The sequence below is a fragment of the Parasteatoda tepidariorum genome, chromosome 6 (genome assembly GCF_982258835.1).
Source record: "Parasteatoda tepidariorum strain Cologne lab strain chromosome 6, Ptep-v5.0, whole genome shotgun sequence".
Lineage (NCBI taxonomy): Eukaryota > Metazoa > Arthropoda > Arachnida > Araneae > Theridiidae > Parasteatoda > Parasteatoda tepidariorum.
Genome location: NC_141760.1, coordinates 25,582,153 through 25,609,628, shown reverse-complemented (window position 1 = coordinate 25,609,628; position 27,476 = coordinate 25,582,153). Strand labels below are relative to the sequence as shown.

Genomic DNA, 27,476 nt, shown 5'->3' with positions numbered 1-27,476 from the left:
AGGAACGATACTTAGTTAAATTTTTAATAAAATATGATTTTTTTTTAAATTTTTGATAAATATCAATGAAATATTAAATAAATAATCAATGACAACAATAAGGTACTGATTAATAGATAATATTATTGCATTGTTGAATCATATTATCATTCGATTAGTAATTGTGATACTTTAAATTATACAGCACGCCCAAAGATATATTCCTTGTACATTCTTAACACAACGAAGACATAAATACATATAGAGATAATTATATAAGAAATATTTATCGTTTATTGCTAAACTCATACATTTCTAATTAAATTATTAATTTTAAGAGAATTTCCCAAGGGAAGAATGTAAGTTGAATTTTACTGCTGGAGACACTACCATTACTTCCTTTATTTTTATTTGATAAAAATATGGTATGCATTAAATAAAAGTCTCACAATATGGTCAATTTGTTATACTCACATATTTTTAATAAATTTATTAATTTTAAGATAATTTATTTCTTTAAGGAGATTATATACTTAGAGAACATTAATCAAATTTTATAGAAATTAATTTATTTACCAATACCTTATTTAGTTAAATAAAGGTATGACGTACACTTAAAATTAAACATTCTATATCCATTATAATGCATATCATACGAGTATTGATTTATTTTGAAATATTACTTAAAAAGATTCTTTTGCCTTGTTCTAGTAATGTAAGAGGAAAGTGCCATGTGGGATTTTTAAACCAACAAACGTGATTGTTTAATTCTAATAAATATGTTCATTATTTAATATTTAACGAAAGTAAGATTCATTTGTGGCAAATAGATTCTTAATTTAAATTAAACAATTAGCTAATTTTCATACGGTATGATAATAAATCCAGGAAATGATGATAAATCCAGGAAATGATATTATTCAATTTCAATCATTGCATCCAATTTGATTATATATACTAATATTTCCGATAGTACCGGATATTAATATTTATTATTTTATTTTTCTTTCATACTCTAATTTTGACAAATTGCCCATGTAATTGTGCTTCAGTAATAAATAAATAAAACGTTTTCTGTAAAAAAAATGTACCCTAGTATCAAAGAAAAACTATTATATCATTGTGTTAAGAAAATAGGAACATGTTTTACTACATAATAAACGTCAGGTAAATGAAAGTACGGTAAATCATTACTAATATTATGCAGGCAACGTAACCAAGACAGTTTTTTTTTAAAAATCTTTATTGTGATAAATGTCGTTGATGCGAAATTCTGTTAATTACACATATAATTAAGTTAAATTAGTTCGGCATCAATTTTAAGGTTTCAATTCAAGCACACGAGGCAAAAGTGTCCCAAACCATTTCTTTTTAAAATTCCATGAAATTTCAATCTGTGAACAAATTTTTAAATTTCAGTCAACGCTTATTAAATACATTTTATGAATCAGTTCAAATATTTTACTTGAAATTAAATCTTTATTTTGAAAGAGCTTTTAAAAAATAAGCATTTTTATCCGGAAAAAAAATGACAATTTATGTTTGTAAATTTATGTTTAAGGATATTTATAGTGTAAGGAAGTTAAGAGGCCTTAAATCATGTTATGTCTTTCACTTTATTGGACAGAAGGCTCTAATTACCATTCAGTTATAAAAACTGTAATTTCGATATTTGTATTAACACACTGTCTGTAATAAAACTCTCCCTTTTGACGATTCAGCAATCCTTGAGCAGTATTTCGTTAATTTTGAGAATTACTTCGTAACGAAATCACGTGATTTGAGACGAATCGTGAACTCTCAAATGTATGACGAAAATGTTTCCTCAATTCTAAGGCTCTTCATAGTGCAACGTGTGAGATTGTTAACTAGAATAAAGACTACACAATCGAAAATAAACTGACGAATTACGCTGATCAGTTTGTATTGTATTCGAAATGTTAGCATGGTACCAGGAAGATCCGGTGTTCGAATCCCTCTTGGGGCATGGGTGTAATTTATCTATCCGTCCTTGTTGTGTCGTTCTGTACCCACGTTAAAGGGACTAATAAAATAGAATAGTAAGAAACAGTAGGCACTACAAGTTTATTTTTGGAAGAAAAAAAAATAGAATGATGAAATATCTCTTTAATTTTGACGAAATTCGTTTCCTCGTGGGAGTGCCGATAGTTATTTCGTCTTTTTGACAAAATTTTTGCTCGGGGCATATACCAGGAAACGGTTACGTCAACAGTGAAAATTTTCGCGATAATCGAGTATCCATTTTTTACAGTGCATAATTGAAATATAGAAAAGGGGACTATTGGATTTCTTCAAAAGGAAGGCTAATACTATACTTTTAGTTACACTATACTTTACTTTTAGTTCGAGTATCCATTTTTTACAGCGCATAATTGGAAAAAAAAGGGGAACATATGGATTTCTTCAAAAGGAAGGCTAATACTATATTTTTAGTTACCTATACAATATTTTAGTTTAAAAAATATTTACTGTATTTGAACAAAAAATTTTTTTACTATATTTTAGTTTCAGTAGTAATATTTCAATTTTTGTTGCAATTTTATAATTTTAATTTCAGTGGCATTATAATTTCGGTTATAGCAATATCATAATTAGGGTTGTAATATTATGGTTTTTATAAAAAATATAATTTTACTTATAATATGATAATTTTTGGTTTTGATAATAATATAATTTTGGTTATAATATGATAATTTTACTTTTAATAATAATATAATTTTGGTGTTAATAATCATTTTGGTTATAATAACATAATTTTGATTGTGTGACAGTATTGTTTTGCTCCAAACACTGCTTACAATTTGTTATGATTTTAGAATTTACAAAATAACAATTGCTCAAGTTAGATTAATGGGAAACTTCGCTTAATTGTTCCCTTACAAAGAGTTTCATGACTCACACTCCTTATCTCAAGTTGACTTCATCTAACATTGTTTAACCTTTTCAACCAGGTGACCCAAAGAATCTCTTTCAGACCCAGAACAGTTCATCAACGTAGCCTTCATTCTATTAAGAATCCAACTGTCTCGTCCGTCCGTCTGTTCCTCTACCTTTTCCCCCTACCACACTGTTTTCCCGCACAGCTGTCACGCGAGACAATTTTTTTTTTATTCCCTTTTCCTTTGGTGAACGTACGAAACTCATTGGAAAGTCAAAGGGGAAATAAAAAAAGGTAAAGAAAACGGTATTATCTCTTCCAGGTGTTGCACGTCCTCTTGTGTTTGGGGAGTGTTAAACTGGAAAGAGCCGAAGAGCCCCCCTGCGCGAGCACCCTCTGTTTAAGATAAATCACGAACATGAAACCAAAGCGAGTGGAACAATGGAGTTTCGGTTTTTGGTCGCTCTTTTTTTATTTTTTTAATAGCCCATTTTGTCACATTGATTAGCTCCAGCGATATATTCCTTTCCGTGTTTGATGTTGCTTTTCAAAGGGGAAAGTTTCCTAGGTTCTTAAAATTCTACGTATTTGTGCCAAATTAATTGATTAATCTTTGTTTATTATTGTAAAGTTAATAAAAAAATTAAAATATTGAAAATACATGATACAAAAAATGAAAATACAATTCTATTGAAAAAAAAGAAGGAAAAAATGACGACTAATAAGTTGAAAAACAATTTTTTTTTTCAAGTTGTTGGATAAGCATTCAGACATATTGCTTTTTTACTTTGGAACTCCATGAAATAAAATGTACAAGTGTCAACAGTTGTTTGTGTTCAGTATTAAAGAAATAAATTAATTTACTTGTAGTTTTAATTAAATTGAAGTGGGATTAAACAACTTTTATCTTAGTTATTATTTTAAATTTCTAATCGATTATGGACTAATATATACATAATATCTTAATCTTAAATAACATTGGAATTATTGGAATCATGAATTCCTCCCCCTTCCTAAAAAATAGAAACTCCGAATATTTTATCAGAACGTCAACTTGTTTTTTTATTTTAATTTTATATGCTCAACTTTCCATTCTTTATACGAAGGAAAAAGAGTTAGCGCAATATGTAAAGTTAATGAACTTCAAAATGATTTTTGTTATATTATTGATCGTATATTTCGTATATTAATGATCTTTCATATATTATTTAAACATGCTATTAAACGGGGTCCAACTTGAACTTTTCAGCATATCTGGATAGTGTTAGATATTTTTCAAACTAAATGTTACAATAAAGATTCTAAGAGCCTTTGTAATTTTTATGTAACTTTTATAGAAAAAAAAAAACATTATTTATGGCGCGCATTTATTCCGTTAAAAAAATGATTTTACAGAAAAAAGACTTATTTTTGCAAATATTTAAATATTGTAACGTTGTCTAATCTTTTAAATTAGTTCATAGTTTACTATCAACTATTTTTATATCCGAAATGTAGAATGAACTAAAACTCCCGATTTTGATGAAACTTCAACCAATGAAAACCATAAAAAAGTGTATTTATTGTATACTAGAAAAAAAACCTTATTTTGAATGTTATTATATTAGTTACTAGCCGCCTAAGGCGGCCAGCTGTCCGCCACGCTGAAGGTTTTCACAAATAAAGTTTTTTAAAACATAGCAGAAAATCTGAAGATTAGTGGACAATTAAAGTGTTCCTGTCCAGCAATTTTGTCTTCATATCCAGTTCTGCTGCAGATGTGTTATAGCTCTTGAGGATGTTTGAAATTATATAGCTACAACGCTTAAGAAAAAAAAACTAAAATGCTAAATACATGAAAAGAACACGAAAACGAATAAATTTTTTATGGTATCAATTTCTATTTCTATATCATTTTTTATGGTATCAAATTCTATTTCTATATCTGTTACGTCAAGCACTCAGGTATTATAATTTGATCTAGTTGTGCTTGTATAATTTTGATCTAGTTGCGCTTTCTACGTCATTTTGTTTACATCGTTTGGTTTGTTATTTCTAAGTTAACTTTCAAAAAATTGGCTGGCATCAGCATTTTTATTCTTTAAGTTGTTTATTTTTTCTTTTGGAATTCGTTCCGTTTTAGAGAAATGTTTTTCAACCTAATCGAATTCTTTGCCGACTGTTCTCTGTATACATAAAGAAAATAAAGTAAATATTTTTAAAGTGTTGTGAAAAGAATTTTTAGTTGTACAAAGTACTAAAATATCGCTATAAAAATTATCGTCTTCGCTTAAGAAAAAAAAATAGAGCGTGGAAAGAAGAAGAAAAACTTATTATAACAGTTATGAACAGCGACAAATATATCAAAGCGAAGCGTTCTATTTACGTATCAAATATGTTGCCACATTTTTAATACAAAAGTTAAACTTTTCTCCACTTTAATAAATGTAAACTAATGCGAACTTTACAATTAAATTATTAATTCCTTCGTATATTATTGGTTTAAGTTGTCGAAAATTAATATTTCAATTGTGAGGTTCGCATTAGCATACATTTATAAGAGTGGGGAAAAGTATATGCATTTTTTAATAGTTTTTTGAATATGGCTCTTTGAAGACGAAAAAGCAGACGAAAAGCATAGACTTACAAAATGACTGATAACTAAATAACTAATCCAAATTTTTGAAAAAGAAAAAAAATACTTCTTCATTATGTCAAAACACAATTATGGGCCGAGTTTCGTGCCCAGGCGAGGCTTCTGGGGCGATATATTGTGATTACAGACACACACACACACAGCCGCGATTATTATTATGTATAGATATGTTCAATTTATACAATAAATACACTTTTTATGGTTTTCATTAGCTGAAGTTTCATCAAAATTTTTCTACATTGCAAGATGCTAAGCACCATTAATTTATCAAGATAGATGCAATTATATTTGAAGCTATTAATAACTTATAGCTTGTTTGTTTTTTATTCAAATGAAAACATCATTATATTCATCAATTCACTAAGAGCCATTAAACATATTTCCATTTAAAATGTTTAAAGCAAGCCGTCTTATTTCAATTTATAATTGTGTATTTCGCCACTATTATGAAAAACTCTTCCCTTTTGGTATCTGCGTTGAAATAATTACATTGAATTTTAATAAATAATCTTGACTTAGTTAGGAACTTAAATTTTTACAAATGAATTTATTACGTCTCTTTACAAGTCTCATAAATTAAAACGGTTAATAGGTACCTACTTAATATTTTCTGGAATATAATAAGATGGAAGTAATAATTATTCTTCATTATTCAAGCGAGATTTGTGTTCTTTGGAATAACCTAGCTTAATGTATTATTAAATCAAGAAATTCCGCTCTTGTTTGCGAACGATGATATACGCATGTTTCGGGTTCTACTTAATTATTATACAATTTAAGGGCGGAGCTATTTGACCTTCACGATAATCCTACATTAGTTAGTCAGTGAACTGACCGTGAATTTATCACGTGATCAAAATTATCCACTTACGTCACTTGCTACGTCACGGTTTCTGCCTTCATTATAGTTTAAGAAATTAAGTTATTTTAAATACTATTAGATTAAAATGTTGTGTAAACGTCATTTTCATATAAAAGTCAAAATTTATTTCTCAGATACCAAATGGGGAATATTATAATTGTAATTTTCTCACTGGGAAAAGTTTTGTCGTTAACTAAGTAAAAAAATTTAATTTAAATTTATATTGTATTCTTTTAACATGATAACACAAAATAGATTGTTTTTCTACAAACTTTCTATTTCTAATCTCATGCGTAACATTAAAAACATGTAATTGAACAGTTTTTTTTTTTGTTGCTACAAATGATGCAAAGATAAATAAAAAATTAATTTAAGGAACTATTCATTATATAATAACAATATAAATATAAATAAATAAAAATTTATCATATAAATAAAAATTTGCTCAACATAATACATTTTAGTTTACCTTGTAAAAAATTTTATGATAAATTTTGTTAAACATTGTAACAGCTCATCACAAATTTAGAGGATATGTGAACACATTTACCAAAGAAATTTTAAAATTAAAACAAAAATAAATCCCAATTTTTTTATGGGAAGCAATGAGAATAATATGTTTAAAGTATAAATTATTATTGTAAGAACTACAAATAAGGGAATAATATAAAAATAATGAATTCAGCAATATTGCAAACAGTTTGTTTAAGTTGCTCATTATTATCGATTTGAGGAACTGAACATTGCATTAGCATGCTTTCTAGAAAGTATAACAGTTATTAATTTATTACTCGCAAATAACAATTTTATAAAATATCACTGGTTTTAAAAAAATAACTCTAGTTAAATAGATTTTTATTTTATTTACTCAAAATACTTAATTTATATTTATTTATAAAACGAGATTAGCAGTTGTTTTCATGATGCTTATTAAAATAAAGTATCAGCGGGCATTTTCTGATTTTATTTTCAAAATATTTCCCTCTGTAGAATTTTTAAAGCTGGAAGCATGTTTCAAGCAATACCTAATGGATAAATATAATATTTTTTTTTTAAAATTTTCCTATGTTGTATATTGAATAATAGAAATTTTTCTTTAGAAAATGTTAAAATCATAAAAATTAGTTATAATTTAGAAGTTGTTAAAAGTGGTAAACGATACTTGATGAAAAGTGATATGAATAAAGTAGAATATAATATCTACCAAAATTATCTAAAATAAAAGAAAATATACTGTTTATTTAGAATTAAACTTAAACTTTTAATTTTGCGCTATCCTTAATGTATATTACCGTTTTATTTTGTTACATTAAGCATGTAATTACGTTTGTATTTTGTATACTACTATGATATTTTCCGGATATAGGGTAATTAAACTTTGCATTCATCGAACGAAGATTGTTTTATACTTTTAGTAATCTGGATGTGATTAGTCAGAAATGTAAATTAATAATTTTAATGTGAATAATCTTTTATTATCTGGATTAAAAGTAGTTAAGTACATCAATTAGATAGATGGAATAAAAATAGCTGTTATAGTTTGAATTGAGCTGGTTTTTTTTTCTCTTTTTATTTTAACATTTACTACTGACTAGACAGTTATAGCTCATCATATTCAGATTATTAAAAAATGTTAAAGAATCTTTGATGCAAATATTTTTTATTGTAATATATACTATTGAAAATAATAGGAATGTATTTTGAGAAAAATTTCGATGTAGATTTTGTATAAATATCGGATGATAGGTGCGGATTTTTAAAAAAATTTTCAGCGGATTTTAATTCCATCATTCTCTTAGTAATAGTCTACCAATTCATTATTAACTCCTGTTAATTAGATATAATTAACAATTAATTATTTCAGAGAATTTGATAAACAATATTAAATTGGCTCATAACTGTCTAAGATACTTACAAACCCTAGGATTATTTAGACAGAAAAAAGATAGTGTCCAAATCTCAAACCGCAGTCTAATATCGTTTACTTTCTTCAGTAGCTGCTATTTCATCGCCCTAATGGATCATTCTCTAGGAAGCTAATAAAATGAAAAAAAGGGGGGTAGGTAAAAAAGACGACTCACAAGAAGACCTTCTCTACCCCCCACGATCTATCACCCAGAAATGTCTCCTCTTGAAGAAAGAAGTGAAAGAAAAGATTTTTCACTTTCGCTCTCAACAGTTTGTTGAGGAAGAAAGAAAGAATAGATACTCAGGTGAGAAAAGATGAGTGACCCGAGGGGCATCAGGCGGGGGCGGAGGGGAGAAAATTGTGAGAGGGCCCCTGGGCTTTGCCATTTTTCGTTTTTCACACGATTCCATTTTTTCCCCATCCCCATCCAAAAGCGAATTGTGGGTTCTCTTTTACTTTTTTATTCGAAGAGAATCGTTGAAAAGGAAACCTTATTTAGCTCCTCTCTGTCACTGGGATGCTGAGAGGGTGTTGCGATCTATCCTGTCCGGTATTTTATCCCTTCGCGGGATTTTCCTGAATCTTTCTCCGTCTTGAAGTGTTTTAACTTTTGCTTGTATGCCTTTTTATTTTCCCCTTTTCCGACTCGAGGATGATGTTGGAGTAAACGGAGGAGAATAAGAGGATGAAAGAGAATGATCTCCGATCCGTACTAACAGCATCTTTTTGTAGGATGCAGAAAAACATGTGCTTTTCTTTTTTGTCATTGTCATACAGCTTTAAGATGTTGTTTCTTTTAAATTCTTTTCGTTATTTTATTCACCCTAGCATTTTTAATGATGAAATAGAAACCTTTTTTAAGAAACAAATATCATGAAAAGAATACCCTGGTATTGATAAATTTAACAAGTCTTCTAAGTATAAAAGTTATTGCACTTATATATGCTCGAAAACTTTTTTTAATATTATTGGAACATTAAATATTTGTCGAATAAATGGATCTTAAAATTTATTGGATTTATATAAACATCTTTTTTTAATTTTTTCTTTTATATATATTTTTGAACATCAAATATTTGTCAAATAAATGGAAATTATGTATGAGATTAAAACCTTAAAAAAGACAAATATTCAATATTTTTAAACATTTACAGAAATCATTTATCACAATATATTTATTATTTTCTAAATTTTTAAAACAAGTTCAAATCACATTTATTTTATAAATATAAAATACGCGTTATTTAATAGTATAAAACTTACATTCAAGAGGACAAAGTACACAAACATGCCACTTGAAAAGTTTGAAAAAGTAAAATTTATATTTCAATACTATACAACATGATAAAGAAATTTGGTAGTCTTATACTACTAAAATATACATGTTTTATTAATGTGGTACCACAAGTTATAATTATGTTATTAAATGTAGTATTAATTAGAAGTAATTATGTTATTTAATGTGGTATTAATTATAAGTAATTTTGTCATTTAATGTATTTGTAATAACAAGTCGGTAACAAAATTTAATTATTAATAACGAATCGCTTTATATGAAAAGTCAATATTAAAAGCATTTAAAAGTTTTGCAATAATGAGAAAGAAATAACGAGATGACGGTGCAATTTTTTTTTTATGAATTTTTATTATAATACGCTAATTTTTATTTTATTCTTATGATCATTTTCTTTGTATTTAAGAAAATAGTTCTTGATATTTCTAATTGAGAATAGGAAATTTGCGCAAACATGTTATCATGTAATCAAACTTCATAACGCAAAAAAGTAATAAAAATTATAGTATTTTAAGTATTAAATAAGTTTTCTTAAATAGGGAATTACGTATAGACTGGTTTTATATGTTGCTTTTTTAAGTGATTAAAATTGTAGATATTTGTAATAGTATGTATTGCAAAATGTTTCTTGCTATAATATGTGTTTATGACAAATATCAAATGTTTTTTTATATCAAAATTGTATCAAAATTTTACAATTTAAATTAGAAAATTGCATTGATTATGGGTAAAGGGAAGAGTAATCTAACAAATTAAAATTATTGCGTGAACATACATTGCAATAATCGTTATTAATCATAATGATGAGTTGAACAATATTCATTATTTTCCGTAAAATTAATTTTGTATTCCTGACCAAAATTATTTTTTAATAAAATTTATACCTGTATACATTCACTATACTTGTACGTTTTGATAAGTTTTCAAAACAATTAAAGCTTCAGCCTTATTTTTCTGAGAAATGATGATGATGTTATATATAACAAGATATTCAACTCTGTTTTGAAACAAAAATATAATACGTCACAAAATAACAACGCATCAAATGCAAACAATATCGCACTGGAATGAATTTTACGATGATAACTGTAACTAAAAATTTTTGTAGATCTTCTGTCGTTAGAAATTTTTTTTTATATTATTGGACAAGTTTACAAGTTAACTTAAAGCTTGAACTTTATTTTGTATTGAAATGCTAACAAAATTAAAAGTTTTTTCAAAATTTAAATACAAAAACATAAACAACACTAAGTATAATAAGATACAAAATAATAACATATAAAATACAATAAAGCTTTGAGGCGAACTTTAGGAAAGAGAATCAGGAAGAAGACCCAAATGATCCTTACGTCATATATCGATCTTCTGTGCAGTATGGCTCACTATTTAATGCAATCTGACCGTACAAATGGGAAATTCCCGCTCCTGACGCAATTTCGACTCACTCTCCTTTGAGGGGAGAGAGAATGTAATAAAATAAAGATATTTTTTATATCTGTACTAACTGAAACAAATAAGTTACCATGTAAAAATAAGAGAAGAGTTTGCTAAGTAAAATTTAGATATCAAAACTATTAATATTAAATGTTTAGTTCGATTAATCCTTTAAATCTAAAAAATACGAGATATATTCGTATCCAAACCACAAAACTAACCTTAACGTTAAAGTGTTATATAAGATTTAAACTTCATGTATAATAATCGTAAAACAACACATAAATTTGTTTTGTCGACAGACTGCGTTATTTATTTTATATATTGTGTCTTAAAAATTTTTAATCGTTTTGTCAAATGTAAATAAATAATATTAAAACTCCTTCCTCAATTGTTGAAATAATTGTTAGTGCATATAAAAAATTTAATCATTATAATCGCCTTAGTTCAATGAAACTCGTTGAACTTACATAAATGAATTCTAATCGCATGAACAAAACATTTCAAAATAATTAGTTTTTACTCATATTTCGAATATCTAATGTTTTCTTTGTAGCTTTATGGATGTGTTTAAAAATTTAAAGTTAAAAAATAACACTTCTAAAAATAAACTTCAAAAAATTATATATTGTGATACATTAATTATATATTGTGTCTTAAATCTGATAAAAAAATTGGTTTTGAAATTATATTTTTTCTTTTGAATCGCAATTTTTTTTTATTTGAAAAAAAATTTATAATAAATTGCAACTCGCTTTTAGAATTTATCCGCAATAGTTATGAATATTTAATTAATTTAAAATATTGACTTCAAAATCCGAATAGTGTTGACTCTTAAGCATCCTTTATATTTATAAAATAATGGAATAAACTGAAGCAAAATGCTGTTGCTTTCGAATTCATGAGGGAAAAACTGACTCTTCTCGCTTTTCGCTTGACATATTTAATGTTCTTTCAATTCAGTTAAATTCTTTTCAAATTTTTGTCTTCTTTATTGAATTTATTCTAATCGGCTAAGCAGCGCTATTTATAAGTCAAAAGATTGATTCTCGATACAACTTACAATTAAGACGAAATTATGTTTAGTCAACGATCTATTCGCGGAAAAATTTATTCCAGAACAGAAAAGGAATAAATTGGTTTCTTTTTTTTTTTGGCAGAGCTATCGGTGTGTAAATCTACTTAGATCTCCATTTTATAAGCAGCATCCGTTTTGAGCTGCTAATGAAATGAAATAAAAAATGAATAAATAATTAAAGAAAAACATCACGGAGGCACTGAACAACAGCTGTAACTAACGCTCATCAGCACGACCCTTCTTTGCTTCTTAACAACCATTTGACCTTGTTCTCTCCAGGTTTACCTCCCTCCCTCTGTATTTTTTCTGACTCTTTCGCTCTCTCCAGTTTTTTTCTCCCTTTTCCCCAGATCAGACGGATGGATGGAGAAATTGCCTCCCGTTCGAATCACGTGACTTATTTACATAGTAGAAAAGAGAGGGAAAAAAAAAGTCCTTCTATCGTTCTTTCCTTCCAACAAAGTTATACACAGAAACGCCGGTGATGTTGAGGGAGAAAGGGAGTACACATTTGGCTAGATATTGCCTCTGGGAAACTTATTTTGAGATTGACCGACTGGCGATTTTTCTGCATCACTTTGGCGACTAGTTTCGAAGTTTATGAAGTTTCTTCTCTCGTGAAATAGGAGCAAATGCATCGCATTTCCAGTATACAAAATTTTTTTAATTTATATATTTTTAAATCATCATCAAGAATTTATAAAACTAGATCTCTTAATTTGAAAGGTTTGTTAATAAATAAATAGATAAGAAATTAAATAATTTAAAAGAAAAAATTATTTTGCTTTTTGTTAGTAATCAAAAATTAGAATCTGTTACCGAATAGTAAATCAATTGACTATTCATTGAGACTTGAGTAAATTAAGCTTAAAATAGCAAGTTTATTGATTATATTTTAGTTTTATACTAGTAATAGTTACCACGCTTTTAATGGGGAATATTAATGAACTTCTATTACAATTTTATTTACACTCTTTTTTCCTACTTACGAATAAATACGCAATTAAATATAATATGAAATTCATAAAAAAAATTATCTTACTTTTACAGGTACATACTTAAAAATTTAAGCGTAAATTTCGTAAATTCCTCTCTTAAAATTCCATAGGTAGAATTTTTTATAAGAGCTTATGTAGTTTTTTCCCCCCTTCGTAGTGACTTAATATAATTTTTTTGCTTATGCATAAATTATGTTAATTTATACAACGTTTATTTAAATTAACTGATTAAATTTTATTCCATATTCCATGTATGCTTAAGATCTAAAAAAATTTCAGATCAGATTTTTCTTGAATAAAATGAAACATTAAAAAAGTCTGTTGTTACTATTTATACAAAAAAGAAATCTCCAACAGGAATTATATTTAAAATCGAAATACATTATTCCATTCCTTCAGTATCTGTCTACGCATTAATCTATTATCTTACTAATCTATTATCTTTTCTTAATCAATTAACAGAATTTTTTTCTATAGTTCCACTCAAATCATACCATACTTTCTCTTTTAAATGAAACATTATACACCTTACCATAATTTATTTATTCATTTACGAAAATTCTAAATTATGAACTTTGAAACTTGATATGAGTTCATTTGAATTTATATAAAATATATGGATAGTGATTTGTATCAAATATGGTATATGGATACAAATTTTTATATTTTTTAAAAAGAAATATATTTTTTTAAAAAAGTATGTTATTTCACCTATTTCTTCATCGATGTTTTTGGCATTTCATTTAAATTCAATTGAAATGTAACATTTATACTCAACCGAACAAAGTCAATATTGTGCTCATCATAAATTGGAAATAAGTAAGTTATATCCTATTCAATCATAAAAACCTTGTTCAAAATTCAAAAATAAATAAATAAAAACAAACGAAAAAATACGGAAAAAAAAAAAACGAAAGGAAAGAAAAAAAGAATCTGGAGAAAAAATAAGAATCTTTCTGAATCTGCCAATTTTTCTGAATATGGAATGACAATAGCTTTTCCAACAAAATAATGAAGAAGTAACACGTTTGAAAGAAACTTTTTCAAGAAAAATCCCCTACAATAGAGCTACCTGACCGTAATGTTATACCTTTTCGCTTCAGATGAATACAGATTATACATTGGAATGTGTCAAGCTAGTGGAGACCTGATCAATGAGCCTGACACACCTTTCTATCTTCGAGGAATGGAAATGGAAATTTGTACAATGCACTTCTCTTCCTTGACTTTGCAGGTGTAAATTTCTATGTACTTTTTCAATTAATCATCCTTTTTAGTTAGAAGGACTTGATTTATAAGTGAAGTTGCGCTCTATATTTATCTTCAATTTGCAAAGAATGAATGATCAAGAACTGTGCTCACTTATATGATGGTGGTCACAAAATGTAGTTCGTTCCATTGTTTGTTTTGCTTGCCACCAGAGAAGGAATATTTCACTGCTTTGTTTAGGTATATATCTGATTTATGATCAGTTGATATTTTAAGTACTGCTCAGTTATGTTGGTGGCCACAAAATGTAGTTCATTCTGTTGTTTGTTTTGCTTGCCAATAAAGAAGGAATATGATACTGTTTAAAGGAATATGATACTGTTTGAAGGAATATTTTACTGTTTGAAGGAATATTTTACTGTTTGAAGGAATATTTCACTGTTTTGTTTGGACATTTAACTGATTTATGATCAGCTAATATTTTATGATACTTTAAGTACTGCTCAGTTATGTTGGTGGGCACAAAATGTAGTTCATTCCATTGTTTGTTTTGCGTTTCAACAAAGAAGGAATATGTTACTGTTTGAAGGAGTATATAACTGCTTTTTTTGGACATACTGATTTATGATTAGCAGATATTTTATGATATTTTAAGTATTGTCCAGTTTTGTTGGTGGTCACAAAGTATAGTTCATTCCATTGTCTTGTTTGCCAACAGAGAAAGAATAGTTCACTCTTTAGAGCAGTTGCGTAAATAACACTCCCGCAACCCACGCGGTACAGGAAGGGCGCACGAGGTTTTAGGGCTCATTATCTAGTTATAATGATACGAGTATATGATACTACGAAATACGGGTGAGCAAAATGTAGTTCGCCAGCTCTTGAAGTTCGGCTAACAGTAGCACCGGAACATAATAATAATAATATATTATAATTTATTTTGGAAAATAAGAAAAATCGTTAATGTTTAATTGCGCATCTAGAGCCGAGGTGGCTCAGGGAATAGTGTGTTCGCCTTTCAATGAAGTGCACCGGGCTCAAATCCCTGCGATGGATGGTCAATACGAACTCCGCAACTGGCTCGCACTGACCATAGTGCCTCAGTTGTCGACGGATCATGGGTTAGAATCCCCTTACCGTCAGGCTAACCATGGGAGGTTTTCCTCTACATGTAACGGAAATGCAGGTTAGTTCTATCAAAAAGTCCTCCACGAAGACAAATGCTCTCCCAATACTTGATCCAGGAGTTCCCTTGTCTAGTGGATTAGGTTCAAAATTACAAGGCTACGGAATTAGTACATTAGTGGTAGTTATGACCATCAGTAGTCGCAAAACCAAAGTTGGGTCGGTTGTTCAACGATGGTTATATACATATATATATGAAGGAAAAAAAATGCGCAACCCGCTTTTTTTGAAAAAAAGTTTTGAACCCGCCAAATTTAAATCAATGTAGTTTTTTGATCGCTTTTTTTCGGTGGTCATCACTACGAACTTCCATAGTTTTAAAAATTCCGAAATTTTTGTCATCTATCCATGTCATTTTTCAATTTTTTTTTTATCTTGATATTTATAATACAATTTATTATTAAGCGTGAAATTTGAAAGTGGCTTTTTAAACTGCTTACTGTTTTTGAGCTTTGTTTTTAATTTTTTGTCCTTTAAAAAACGATTTTGAGACTTAATATTAATAAAATCTTTTATAATTCACTAAATATAAATGACCTGAAATTAAAAATAATATTCTAAACTGAATCCCAAATGAATGTTAAATCTTATTTTGAACTATAATACGTTTGTTTTTATTTTAAATCCTATTAGGGAATATACAATTTCTTTAATTAAGATATTCAATTTTGCATTTATGTTGCTCAATAGAATATTAATTTTTTTATTTGAACTAAAAGACATTTCCGATAATTCATTTTAAAATGCACTTTTGTGTTATGTGCATGACTAAGTAGATTAAAGACAAAAAAAAAAAAAGAATTAATTAACAAAAAATTAAAATATGAAAAAAAGAATTATAAATATTTAAGAGAATTAAATTTCTTGCAAATATATTACTAGTTGACTGATAAAAAGAATTGTGTCTGCAACAGTAACGTTTACGAAAAAAAAAAAAAAAAAAAAATTCTTTTTTAAAATTTAATTACATTTATTGCAGCGAAAATTCAGTATTCTCTTTTCCTTAAGTGCTTGCTTATTTGAATCTCCTTCCAGAAAAATTCGGCATTAAAAAAATGGCAATGATTTCAAAATGCGAATTTCTATTTAAATTTTAAGGCTACCAACTAATTTGGATCAACATTACAAATTTTTCCATCTTCCATTTTTTCAATCACAAATGTGATGTGACATTGAAATTCACAATATATTTATTCATGATATTTATTTCGATGATATAAAACCTAAATCTCTTTTCTCATTATCAATTCATTGTTCTTAGAATTTATTCAGAAATCATAATATGGATGTAATATTTTTTTGGCTAATGTTGACCGAGCATATTTTCTTCAACAATTGTTTTCCAAAAGTTTATTTTATTCATCTTTTGTGAAATTCACATAGCTTAGTTTAAAGTCTTACGCCTACCGGATAAATAAATAATATTCTATTTTATCATCTAAAACTAAAAATTTTTTAGTGAAAATAAACGCCTTATTTCATCAAGATCAAAGCAATCCTTGAAGATTTGCACAAGTCACTACTAGTTTCTATCTATAAATCCTCCGGCTAACTAGGAGCCGACTAAGCGAGGAAAATTGGTCGATAGAACAGTTTTAACTGGCGACCAAAATTGATAAACTGCAATCTATGGCCTCACATAGCGGCGAAATCTGGCGATGACAGCCTTTTTCAGTTCTGGCAACCCTTACGGAGAGCGAATAACAGCTCTCTAAAAATGCTCGCTGCGGCCTCCGATCTAAGGTAAGTTATATAAGTGCTTTTTTTTGTTTTGGTTCGACATTAATGAGACAATCGAAAGTCCCATCTCTAATTCGTGAACCGCATCACCTCCATCTAAAAACTGGAATGTAAATAAAAAAAATTTGTTGACGAAAAATGTCGGATTACAAACATTTTGCTTTGTTCCGTGAGTCACCACTCACACGCTGTTGGCTGGGAAAATGTGGAGGGGGGAGTTATTTCAGCGGATCTCAAAAAGTTCGTCTGCTCAAGTAGAGACAAAAAAAAGAAAAAGAGTTTCTCAACTTTACTCCTCTATCCATCTTGAGGGTTAAATCTCGGAGATAACAGTGTTCCGGTGACCAACAAGGTGGGATATTTTTTTTCTTCATTGTTTTTCTCTTCAAAGAGAGATATTGTTGGAGAAGTGGCGACATTAATTTCCGATTCATGAACAGCCACAGGGACTGCCGCTGGAGTCGCTCTTCATGCTCCCAGCGGTGTTCGAAAGCATCCATGGAGGAAATTTTTGTTCTCGCTGTGTGAATGTTAGGTTGTAAAAATGGTCTGCTCTCTCTTTTCTTTTCTTTCTTGGTTCTTGAGTGCTTTTTTATTCGTTGTTATTCGTGCGAGTTTTCTTTTCTCTTCGATTGTTTAGATTGGCGCGTTTTCCCATGAATCGCGGGAAACTTTTCGCTCCTGTTTAAAAGAAAAACAAATGGATTACTATTGGGTGAATGAATTGTGATTATTGTTCTCAACGGGATATCGTAATTTGACGGTATGTTGTGCATATATAATGATGTTTTTGTATTATGAGTGACATTTTCATAATAATAACTTAATTTAATAATAATTTTAATACAATAATATTAATTTAATTATAATTTTAATACAATTATATTAATTTAATAATAATTTTAATCCAATAATATATATACTCAGTAAATATTGTTTTTATTTACGTTTTCAAATATTATAGTTAACTTTTTTAAAATTTTTAGTTTATAAATATTGCATGCTGCATGTTTTGTTTTATTATTTACATAGTCGTAATTTGACGGATGTTGTGCATGTATAATGATGTTTTTGTATTATGAGTGAAATTTTCATAATAATAACTGAATTTAATAATAATTTTAATACAATAATATTAATTTAATAATAATTTTAATACAATAATATTAATTTAATAATAATTTAAAACCAATAATATATTTACTCAGTAAATATTGTTTTTATTTATGTTTTCAAATATTATAGATAACTTTTTTAAAATTTTTAGTTTATAAATATTGCATGCTGCATGTTTTGTTTTATTATTTACATAGTTAAAAAAGATTTTTTCTCCCAATTAATTTTATTAAAATATATTTTGATTGTGAATAACATTGTTTTGATACTGCGTTTCTATGAATTATCGGTGTAATAAATAATTCGGGTTGATTGATATAAAAAGATACATTTGTCAGAAAATGTTTGTTTATAAACTTTGTAAAAGCTTTATTATTATTATTTCATAACAACATTACGTTCGTAAAATTATAATTGTATAAAATTGTCTTTTGTATTTGTTTTGTTGTCATTCCGTATGTCAATATTTACATTGTGTTATGGACATTCAATATTTACACTGTGTACTTTTGGACATTCAAGATTTTTTATAATAATTTTACAAATAGTAAAAAACATAATTCCTACCACATAATGTTTAAATGTTGTGTCAAATATCAACTAATATTTTAAAAATTTATTTGTCATTCACATGAAGTAAAATGTTATTTTTCTAAATTCTTATATTTTCAAAAAGTTTTGAATATTTTTTTTAATAAACTGCTTTAAGCTACCATAATTTATTCTAAATGTAATAGCTCAGAGTGTTATGTTTCATTTTGATTTCTTCTGTATTTTATTAAAACTAAATAATGTCTAATATTTACAGAATCTGTTAGCACCACCACCAATATTTTTAGAAAACTTATATCATTCATCTCTTAATTTTTTTTTTTTTTTTAAATAATATTTTGCAAAGTAAACTTCATGATAGTCATCAACTTCATCAGCTAGTGTAATTGTTTTATTGTAATTTCATAGGTATTCCTTTTATCAATATTATTTATTTTTTATAATTAAAAAAATAATTAAATTTAGCATAACAATGTAACAATTATTAATAAATATAATTATTATATAGCCATAAATTTTAAAAATTATAGACTGCAACCAGATATTAGGCTGTTGCATTTAATTTTCAATAAATAATTTCTCACTAAATTTTACTTTTAACTAAATGATAATTTTTATAAAAATATGTTATTATGATAAATACTTGTTGACACTACATATTTCTTAATGTAACTTGGCATAATTAAGTATTGTAAGCCTATGGTTATCACTGTAAATTGAGTATAGAAGTTCATTTAAATGCAATTGCCTATGTGTGAAATAGATTTTAAAATATTTTGGCGGATCAGTTTACGAAATACAGTAGTTGCATTTGAATTTTTAAATATATTTCTTACAATTGAATCTGAATTAATTCCGTTTCACTGGAATATTTATTTAAAATGGTATATAAGTCAGTAAAATATTAAGCCACTTATGCTGTGGAAGATGCATGCATGATAATATATTTACATTCATGCTGCCATAAATTAAGTGCATAATCATTTACCGTTATACAAAAGCTTACAACTTTATTTAACTTAAATATCTGCTAATTCCCTTAAAATATCAAAAAATCATAGTTTGCATATTAATAAATTCTTTTATTTATTTTTTTATTTAAAGATTTTTTTTTATAAATAATCCATGTTTTTTTTTTTATAAATAATCCATATGGATAACCTATGTGGTTAGCCTAAGTTATTTGTGTTAACCTGGTAAAATCCATGGATTTCATATTGAATATGAAGGATTATTTTGATATGAAAGATTATATGGATTCGACCAGACTTGATATTTTAACCACTTTCTGTGGTGATTTTTTCCATAAATAACTAAGCCACATGTCATAAGCTAATCATAAATTGAAACATAAGTATTAAAATTATTGTTGGCCCTGAATTAAATCAGATATTTATTTTTATCTTTATCAAATCTTTTATTAAATTTCTAGATTCTTTGTTTCATTTCATGTCAAAAATTTCTGAACATCATAAAAAAAATTTTTTGAATAGTTTCTTGAATAGTTGTCAGTCTAAGTTTATTCTTTGAAAAAATATCAAACAATTTTTTAAAAAGTTTATGTCAAAAAAACTTCAATTTAGGACTCAGGTAGAAAATTATTTTTGTACTACTGTTCTAAATTTGTATGATCCTAAGAAAATTCTGAATATAGAAAATTTTCTTTACCTTAATATTCAGTTCTATTTCTTTCTTCTTAAAAGTATGTTGAAGTGCAAAAAATTGTGCAAGGCAATGCTCATTGGAAGTTTTGGTTCATATCTTTTTTTTTTTTCCTTTTCAGAAAATTTCTAATCAAATTGATGTGTCCTCATTGTTAACAGTTAAAATTTTTTTCCTAAATCAATCGAGGAATCAAATTTAAATAAAAAGATCTAGTTGTTGAACTTTTTACTTTTCTTTTCATCTTGTAAACAGTCAGCATCTGCATAAACAAGTTTTGAATCAAATAAAGCATGTTAGTGTAATTTCATGGTTACAACTTTCTCTACCCTTGTAGTTAGTAACAATATAATACATATAAAAATGAGACTGCAAAACCTTTCAATACTTTGAGAAAAAAATTTTTAATTTTTTTTTATTGTCATTAAGGAGACAACAGTCTTAATATATGAAAATGAATATATGAATGAATGTCTGTTTCAAATTATCACAGACAAACAGTTTTTTTATTGTTTATTATTTTTTCTTTTTATATTAGCAAAATGAACCTCGAAACATTTATTTACTAATATCAGCAATCGATACTGTAATAATATTTAATGAGCATTTAATATCTTAGATATTAAATTAATAATATATTAATTTAATATCTTAAGCATTTTTAATATCTATGACATTTTGACAAAATTGACAATGATGATAGACATTTTTTAAAGTCTGTTCAGAAAAATGTCCTGAAAGCCACATTGTTTTAAGGTAAAAGGTCCATTTGCTGTGGTTCTAGTATAAAAGAATAAATTCATACCGTTTTTAAATAGAGTTGAATACTGCTTCAAACTTTAGACTTGCTCTCAACACCATGAATAATTCAGTAAGAATTAATAAAACATTCCTAATTCCTTAGCTGCTCTCAAACTTCTGTTTACTGGTAGAGAAAATTGCAAATTTTAATCTAGAAAATTTAAATTTTTCATCCATATTTTATTTATGAATGTATATTCTATCTATTTGATGCTGATAATGATGGTTTTTTTGTTTATTTTTAGATTGGAAATACTAATTTGTGAAAGAGCATTGGATTATATTTTTGGTTTAGTAAAAGTATGCTGCTTATTTAAATTTTATTTTTATGCAATTTGTTAAATAAAGTTATAGTTAAGGGTAGACAAAATTTAAGTCTCTTCATTTTGATTTATTAAAGACTTACATTTGATTGACTTCAAGATGACCTGAACTTTTATGGTCTGCACCTATGTTTATAGCTATTTTTGTTAAAATTTTAGTCAACTCTATAGAGTACTAATTTCTGAAATACTGATTTTATTGATGCCTAGAGTTTAACTTTTGTCTACTTATAGTAATATTAATTAAAAATTGTAACTCTTTTGTGTCAAGTAAAAATGATTTGTTTTCCTTTATGAATTTCTACTGTTTTTATTGACAAAAGTAAAAGAAAAGAAAGAAGAAAGTATTAATTTTAAGATAATTTTATTGCATGAAATTATTTAATGTTATTTTTATTATATAATATACCTATACCTTAATTTTAGTCTACTTTTTTAATTGTATTATTCATTCAAAATTTAAATATTTTCAAATGTGTTTAATTGTTAATTTATTACAAAGAATTGTAAAGGCTCTCTCTTTTCCTACTCATTATGAAATTCTTTCATATTTTGTATGAAAAAATTCTAGTCATCATTTTGTGTCCCAAGAAAAAAAAAAAATTTTTTTTAATGTTGTAATTCCATGGTGGAATTGTGATTAGCTGAGAAATATTAATACATATTGCCTGAATAGCATAGCAGTTACAGAAATAATTCATGTCATATCTGATACAAATATATTGATTTCTTGTTGAATATTTAGTGAGGCTGATTGGTTTTGCTCACAAAAAATGTTCAGTTAAAATATGTTGATTTAGTAAAAAAAAAAAAATTCCATTGAAATAAATTATCTTTGCAGGGTTAGCAAAAGTCATGATTTTCTTTTTAATTTTTTTTCCAACTTTGATTATTTTTTATTTTTTTCTCCTGTTCCTATCAAACTGTATTGCAAATAAAATATTTTGAATTTCTAACTATAATTGTTAAAATCATAAAGAAAATAATTATTGCAAATAAAATCATAGTTATGTTTGTTGAAGCTCAACACCCTCATTAATTTGTAAAGACAGAAACTCTAACTGTCAATTGGTAAGAATAATAAATGAAAAAATAAAATGTTTTAGTTAAAAAATATTATTCTAAATTATTCTTGGCCAATCAAGTCTCTCTTCATTATCACATGTAAATGACATATTTATTAAGTTTTCTTGTATTCAAATAGATATAAAACTTTTTACCCACAATTAGTGTCCTTTTATTATTTATTAGTCTATTTCAGAAATGATTGTGCTCCAAAAAAAAATCCGAATGTTTCGGTAATCGCAAAATCCCAGGTTCAAAAGTTTCAAGAAATTATTTATGACATTTATGTATTAAAAAAAAAATTATGTTTTATTTAGAAATATTCGAACTCAAATTTATACTTGGCATCTCTTTCATTTGTAAATATTTTTTTTTAGTAGAATAATAAATGTGATACAACTTGTGATACAAAACTTATGAATAATTATTCATTTAAATTATGTTGCATAAAATTGATTTAGAATTTCATGTTTTGAAAATATTAATAATTTAAATTTATAAAGACGTTAATTTTTTGCAATACGTAATTAATGATTTTATTGGAGAAATTTTCAGGATTTTTGAGTTGGGCTCACAATCACCCCTGCTATTTTTAACATAGAAAAATAATTTAATCCAGCCCTCTCACTATTTTTTGAGGTAAAATGAAATCATATTTAAAAAAAAATCACATCTTTAAGTGTATATTTCTAAATTATTTTCAAAATAAATCAATAATTTCTGAAAAAAATTAGGTAAGAAGGAAAAAATTAGTTTTTTACACATAAAGAAATCTGCAATTGCTATATTCTAGCTAAGTAATACAAGGATTTTGGTAATTTTTAAAATACCCAATAAGTAGAAATTTTTATCTGTAGTATTAACCCTCATAGCATTAGACCCAGTTTTTTTCATGCTTTAAGCTAATGTAGAAAATATAAAATAAAAAATCCTGCCTCAAAAAAACTAGTATCCGTATGAAAAGAAAATTTCATAGCAGAAAAAAAAAAAATTCCTGATAATTTCATCCAAAGTGAGTTAAATTTTTAAGGTGATTTAAATTTTTAACTCATAGGATAGCAGGAATTTCATTGTAAATAATTTAATAAACATTTGCTATATTATTTTAAATATTGTTTTTTCATTGTTTTTATTGCTTTCATTTCATGGTTATTATTTTCTATTAAATTAAATTAAAATTTTTTTTTTATAGCTTTTAAGCTTAAAAAGTTAAAGAAAATGGAAAACTTTGAAGAACATCAACATATTAAAGGACGTCATATTTGTTTGAAGCAAAGAAATTTTAAGGTATGTATGTTTTAATTTATTTCAGTTAACAGCACTCTTAATAACTTGATAAGTGATAATATGCCATTATATTATTTTTGTTAAGTAAAACTATTGAACTGAAATATATCCATTCACTCATATTACTTTAATTTTGGTATGTAAATATTTGTAATTAATTACATGAAAATCATAAGATTCAATTAACATTGACACTTGTATAAATAAAAGTGTATTTTTAATATGATTACATATCAATAATTACAAATTAGTTACAGTTTTATGTAATGTACATTATGTAATCCATTATGATTTTTCTTTTCATAATATTTTGCTATTTAAACACTCCTTTTATTGTAATGTTTCTTAACAATTTTTTTATATTGAATGATTAATACAATTGAATGATTAATACAATTGAATGATTAATACAATTGAATGATTAATACAATTGAATTGTAAATTATCTCATACATGTTGTTGAATTTTCTGTATTGATTTAAGAGTACTGCACATTTTGTATGCCACTCAAGTGTTTTTATTAATCTTTCATTTCTTAAATGGGATATTTTTGTTAGAATACCTTAAAACTTTCTTTTTTTAGATTCCAACATTGTTCGGAATTAGCTATTTTTAATATAAAAATATGTTCTATAAATTTTTAGTATCTATTTTATTAGTAGTTCTTAAATCAAAAATCACTTTTAGATTTTTCTACATAAAAAAAGTAATGGATTGAAAATTTTTAGTGAAAGTTACATAGTGTCCCATCAATAAAGGTTGTTGATTTTATCTCTATTGAAAAATATTTGCATAATTTTTAATGATTAAAATCAGCAGAAGGGTCATATATATATTCGAAAAGTGTAAATTTAGATAAATTAACTGGCACGAAACTGATTAATAGTATGAGAACTGGAATAATCCTACTAGCATCTAAACTTTACACATTCGAAAACTAGCCCCAAAAAAAAAAAAAAATAACAAAAAGAAAAAAACGAGAGAGAAAACAGAAATAGAAAAGGGAAGCACTGCCATTGGGGTGGGGGGCATTACCATGCTATCAGCGAAAGAGCAGTTTCTGCCATCAATGGTAAAATACCACACAGAACCATACTGCCCCAAGAGAGACTGATGAGCAAGAGATCAAAAGCAAGACTGAAGAAGATTATATACTAAGATTACGAAAATCATGTTAACTTCTCATAAAAATATTATTGCATTGCATATTTTTAATTATAATCTCTCTCTCTCACTCTCTATATGTAATGGATATAGAGAAAATATGGAAAAAATATGAAGATATTTTTTAGGTGAAGTAGAAAAATTATTAAAATAAAATATCTTTAAAAAAATTTGAAAGTTTGAAAAAAAATAAGGAAAAGATATAATCTTGTGATCAGCTCACATGATTATGTCTTCAAAAAAAGAGTGCTTTCTAATATTGTATTATTATAGTCAACGCAAAATATATCAATATAATAGTGTGAAGAGCACTAAAAAATTTTTTATGAAAATAAAATGAATTGAGCAAAAAATACAAATTAAAACATATCGAGCAAAAAAGAGAAAACAAAAATTCAACAAAATACAGAATATAGTTCAGTGCTATTTTAAGTGCTATTATTAAAAAAAAAGTGCTATTTTAATCATGTTTAAAACTATTTTCAAAGAAGTATTAAATATTAATTGGTAAGAAGAACCTTTTAATTTTATGTTTAAAGACTTAACTAAAGATGATATTAAAAATTTCTAACTTCATTCCATTGAAAAGATTTTATTGAATTAAAGAATGTTTCAACTTAAAGAACCTCTAATTGCTTAACATATTACATAAATAGTTATTTTAATATAAAAAGAGAAAGAAATTTAAAATGTATAAAAAATAATTAAAAGGTTTTAATACACTTTTTTGAAGTTGTGGCCTTAAAAAAGAGATCTTATACAGATATAATTAAATAATTAGATCTATTTTATTGAAATGAATCATGTATTTAATATTTTACTTTAAAGACATTTGAAGAATTATGGCAGTTTTAAGATCTGTCTTTTCGGACAATCAGAGAAATAATTAAATAAATTAATTTAATTCACTATAGTAAGGCATTGTAAAAATACAAGTTAACTAACTCAATTTTATAATATCTAGAATTTTTTTACAAATTTTATTTCTTTATAAATTATAATTGATGTATGGTTTAAAACTTTTAACTTTCAAATTGTGTATTTTTCAAGAATTGAAAGTTTTGTCCATGTTTAGCCGTTAAATTCATCAGGAGTTTTGTAATCAAATTTAAAGATTTCATGAGCAGATTCTTTAGACATTGGCAAAATTAAATTTTACTGAATAACTATAACTTTTAAAATAACTAAAAAGCTTGAATTATGTGTATAACTGCACGATAATAGATATGACAAATTGAAGCAATGTCCAAATTTGGAAGGAAAAAAAATTAATAAAAATATTAGTATTCTAATTAGCACAGTATGTGGAATTGTTATGTTGAAATAAATATAAATATATATTTTTTAATTTTATTTTTGGATAATGTAAGACACTTTTTACTATAGAAATAAGTGATAATCTTGTTTAACATGATCCATTAAAGTATTATCCTTAAAATCAAAACAAAACAATTCAAACTATTATTGTTTACTATATCAGGATTTCTGTTAACAAAACATTTTTAATGATTTTGTAAATAATTGCTTTTAATTAGTATCTATAAATTTTTTTACAAGAAGCTACCCAGGCTAGACTTAATTACTGTGAACTAAATTGGAAATCTTTTTTAAGTTATAAAATTAACTTATCAATGAAATGTTTTACTGTACCTTATTAAAACAGTTTATTTTTTTCCAGTTATAAAGGATGTTATAAGTAGAAATTTTCTTCATGTATAAATCAGAAAATTATTATATTATGTTATTTATTTGAATAATTGACCTCAGTGTATTAAGACACGGCCATCAACTGTTACTCTGTTTTTGTTATACGTATTTTCCAATTATAGAATGCAGGGTCCACGCTAAGGATTCCAACTTATTAGCCAAATATCAAAAGCATTTGCCAATTTTTGAAAGTCTTCGCAATTTTTTTCCCATAGAAAACTATTTTACGGTAGTTTGTTTCAGACTTATATTATTTTGACCCAATTCTAATTGGTTATGCGGCACATCTACTGAAAATTACTGCAATTGAATAAAAAATACTGATTTGTTAAAAAGAAATTCTTTTTGAGGATTGAGTTAAATATATATATATATTTTTTCCTGTGGAAAAAAACATTCGCCAATACTTTCATGAAAACACAATTTTATGCACCAAATTTACTATTTTATCGCATTTGGTGAGTCGGCAAATGCTTATAGCGGCCCCTGGAATGTAAATAATTTTCAATTTTAAAATTAGATTTTTGCTTTTTTGTAAAATTTCAAAAGTGTCACGGGAAGCATTTTTAAATTTAAG

The 27,476-nt window shown here is 26.3% G+C and overlaps 1 protein-coding gene across 7 annotated transcripts in view; it reads left to right on the top strand.

Annotated features, from left to right (window-relative positions):
* LOC107446842 (methylcytosine dioxygenase tet3-A) overlaps positions 1-27,476 on the top strand; it is a 78,260-nt gene that overhangs the window by 9,636 nt on the left and 41,148 nt on the right. For 2 of the 7 annotated variants that reach the window (XM_043041990.3, XM_043041983.3), the window contains exons 2-3: positions 21,599-21,653; positions 23,934-24,028. The gene's annotated coding sequence lies outside the window, so the exon portion shown is untranslated. Of the gene's footprint in view, positions 1-17,109; positions 17,986-21,598; positions 21,654-23,933; positions 24,029-24,715; positions 24,787-27,476 lie in introns of those variants that run through there. The other 5 variants (XM_087165568.1, XM_043041985.3, XM_043041986.3 and 2 more) reach the window with 5 other exon arrangements.